Source organism: Pteropus vampyrus, unplaced genomic scaffold (genome assembly GCF_000151845.1).
Source record: "Pteropus vampyrus isolate Shadow unplaced genomic scaffold, Pvam_2.0 Scaffold107, whole genome shotgun sequence".
NCBI classification, from domain to species: Eukaryota; Metazoa; Chordata; class Mammalia; order Chiroptera; family Pteropodidae; genus Pteropus; species Pteropus vampyrus.
The window spans coordinates 1714321-1718357 of NW_011888888.1; positions in this window are offsets into that span (position 1 = coordinate 1714321).

Genomic DNA, 4037 nt, shown 5'->3' on the forward strand with positions numbered 1-4037 from the left:
GATTGCATTAAATCTGTATAATGCTTAGGTAATGTGGTCATTTTAACTACGTTGATTCTTCAGTCCAAGAACACAGCATATCTTTCTATTTCTTTGTATCCTCTTTGATTTCTTTTAATAGGGTCTTGTAGTTTTTATTATATAGGTTCTTCACATATTTCATTAAATTTATTCCTAGGTATTCTATTCTTTTTGTTGCAATTGCAAAAGGAATTATTTTTTCCACTTCTTTTTCTGATGCTTCATTATTAGAGTATAGGAATGCTATGGATTTTTGAACGTTGATTTTATATCCAGAAACTTTACTGTATTTGCTTATTGTTTCTAGTAGTGTTCTTGTGGAGTCTTTAGGGTTTTCAATGTAGAGAATCATGTCATCTGCAAATAGTGACAGTTTGACTTCTTCATTTCCTATTTGGATGTCTTTTACATCTTTCTCTTGCCTGACTGCACTTGCTAGGACCTCCAACATTATATTGAATAGCAGTGGTGATAGTGGACAATCTTGCCTTGTTCCTGATCGTAGAGGGAAGGTTTTTAGTTTTTCACTCTTAAGTATAATGTTGGGTAAGGGTTTGTCATAGATGGCCTTTATAAGTTAAGGAACTTTTCTTCTATACCGGCATATTAAAATTTAAAGAGTTTATTTGAACGAAAATCTATTCAAATCAGGCAGCACTAAAATGAAGTAGTTAGAAACGTTCCACTGGGGAAAAACTTTTACAGAGAAAAGGCAGAAACAAAGTAAGGAAACTATTGATTGACTATAACTTAAAGCCTGATTAGCTATTTGTGATTAGTTGTCCTTTGTTTTCAGCCTCATAACCTTGAGGTACTTACATGTTTAGATTTTGTTTGCTTAAGTAGGCTGCATGGCATTAGAGCTACCTCAGCCTAATGGCTTTTTTGTTTACTTAACAAACCTGTTAAATAAAACAGAAAACCACAGATGTACACGTATAGAAATTTTGATGCAGAACAGGGTATCTAGGTAGTTTCCAAGTACCACCCTGCAAAATACTTATTAAGCCTGGTATATCCTGCTTAAGTCAAAGGATCAAAATAAATGTCAGTAAGGGGACAACAAAAATTATAGGATACAATCATTTCCAAAAATGATGACCTTAATCTAATCATGAGAAAACATCAGACAAACCCAGTTAAAGGATATTGTACAAAATAACCGGACTGTTATCTTTGAAAGTGTCAAGGTTGTGAAAGCTGCTGGAAGACTAAGGAACTGTTCCAGATAGAAGGAGACTAAAGAAACGTGACAATTAAATGCTCCATACAACCTTGATACTGTTGCTATAAAATTCATTTATTGGGTCAACTGAATAAAATCGAATGGGTCTGAAGATTAGGTGGTGGTCATGTATCAGGGTTAATTTGCTGATTTTGATTGTTGTTCTATAAGGTTATATAGGAGAATGTTCTTGTTTATTCAAAATACATATTGAAATAGTGGAAGATAATGGGACATCACATCAGATAAGCAATTACTCTCAAATGGTTCAGGAAAAAAAAGTTATTTGTATGGTGAAAATTTGTAAGATAAAAAACATTTTTAAAAACATAAATGTTATCAGAATGATTGGCATTTCAGAAGCTTCATAAAGATTTTTCCTTTTTTTCCCCATAAAAGGAACTACCATATCCTATTGTGCTAAGAGCAAACTTTAAATAGTGACATGAGTGGGTTGATTTAAATTATCAGAAGATGCAAGGGCTTTAAATCAGATTGCATTTTTCTCCTCTACTGCAAATCCATAAGGAAAGTTACCAAACTTATTAACCTCATGCTCTATGAAGTGAATTATCCAAACCTACCTGAAAATAAATCATAGTCAAATGAAAGAAGAAACATGATGGAAAATTATATTTTCAACCTTTTAAGACTACCTTTTTTCCTTAATAAGAATCTTCCATTGACTGGAAAAAAATTACTAAAATGTTTTCTTTTTTTCAGAGCTATCATATGACTTTACTGTATTGGGAAATTGATGACAAGGAATAAATATCTATTACATAAATATTTTCATTAAAAATGTACATACAGCACTTAGCCATTTAAAAAGAAACCGATAACAGATATTTGTGTGTATAGCAGATTTTTAATGTCCAACTGCCATATGTTCTGTACATAGGTTCTTTTTTCTTTCAGATTTCTAAACAGAGTAGAAGCCACGAGAGAGAATATCTGAAGCAATTCATTAAAATCTTGGCAACCAGGCCCCCAGCTCCTGCTGTCCCTGAAAGCTGCCTTTACTGAAGCTGACAGTTCCTCCAGCAATTCCCTCCACAGAAGACGTATTGTCACTGCCTCTGGAGGGGCAATTCCTGGAGGAACCGCTTCAGCCGATCTAGGGGCTTGAATAAACAAAAACTATGCAAATAAATTACCATCTCGAAAGCACAGGTCTGGTGTGCTCTTTTGAATGCAGATAGGAAAACACATTCGATTAAAATATTTTGTTGTATGATGTAACATTCTAATTCAGTAGATTCTGGTATAATTCTGGTGAGTGTCAATTGTGGGAGGAAGGGAAATGTCCTTCAGCTGTTTTATCAGGGGAATTTCTTTTCTTGAACAAAATTTTACATTGAAAATGTGTTGTAGGTGATCTAAAATGAAAGATGTTCCTCCTCGCTAAAAATATTGCGTTTCCTGCCTTTTCCACCTGTTTTTGATTCTGAATTTTTTTCAGCTGCTCTCTCTTCCACTTGGCTTCGGTAATTAGGGCTGGGAATTTCCTGATTCCAGTGCTCCATGGTAGCCTCCCCCCTCCCGCTAGTTTCCTCCCAGTGGCCCTATCTCTTTGGTGTCTTTGTTCTCACACAAAACAGTCCCTGCAAGCATTGATCAAGGTTCTATGAATACACACTGACTCATTAGCTACTTTACGATCTTCTTCACTAAGTAGCTTCTTTTTAAAGTTCAGTGGCGGTTTATTTTTCATTTATCTTACCATGAATCACAATATACAAAGGGAACATGATTTGACCTGAGGTATAAAAATAAATCCATATCATAGAAAATCTTTTTGAAAAAGATTTTACTGTGCCCCTCCCCCAAAGAAAAGCGAGCCTCTTAACCTTTCTCTGTCTGCATTCTTATAGATGCCTTCAGAGAAATAGAAACCAGCGCATTCAAAAGAGGACCCAAGAGCAGTTATAAAATAGTCATGGGGATGTAAAGTACAACATAGGGAATATAGTCAATAATATTGTAACAACTACATATACTGTTAGGTGGTACTCGACTTATTAGGGAGATGACTATGAAAAATATAAATATCTAATCACTATGCTGTACACCTAAAACTAACATAAAATTGAATGTCAACTGTAATTTTAAAATGTTTTAAATTAAAAACAAACAAAAAAGGAGGATCCAAGCAGTTAATCATCAAAATGGTTATGCATAGTCCTCTTAAAACCAATTATTTTCTGGAAATAATTTCTGGAAGCATTGATATTTGTAGGAGATTTTTAAAAACTTTATTGAGGGTTCTATTCATGTTTCCCTTCATGTTCATTTAATATTTTTGAAATATTTAAACCTTCTTTAGTATTGAAAATCCAAACTTTTTCCAAATTTCGTGCTTAATTCCCCCATCACAGAATTTTTCTTTAAAAAGATGATCCGTATCTATGTCATTTTAGTCAAGACTGGTCTCTGGATCTGCTGAAAGAGAAACTACGAAGACAGCGGGAAAGAGATCTCTCTCTCCATCCTCTGTGGAATCAGAATACCATCAGAATACTTAGTAGTGATGGCAGCCTGCCGTTAATACTGGCACCCTTTTCCCTTCAGGGCCTTCAGCTTTCCAAATGTCCATCTAATCTGTGTCCACCCCTGGGAGCAGATAGTATAGTTCCCTGTCTGGGTGTTCTTTGATGGTATCAAAACCTTGTCACTTAAGAAAAAGCCTGATATTTACACCAGGTTGGCCAAATACTCAGCTGAATCTCAAGAGGGTAAAGAATTTCAAGTATTAAAAAGAAAAAAAGATGGACGTGGTTCTATAGTGTAG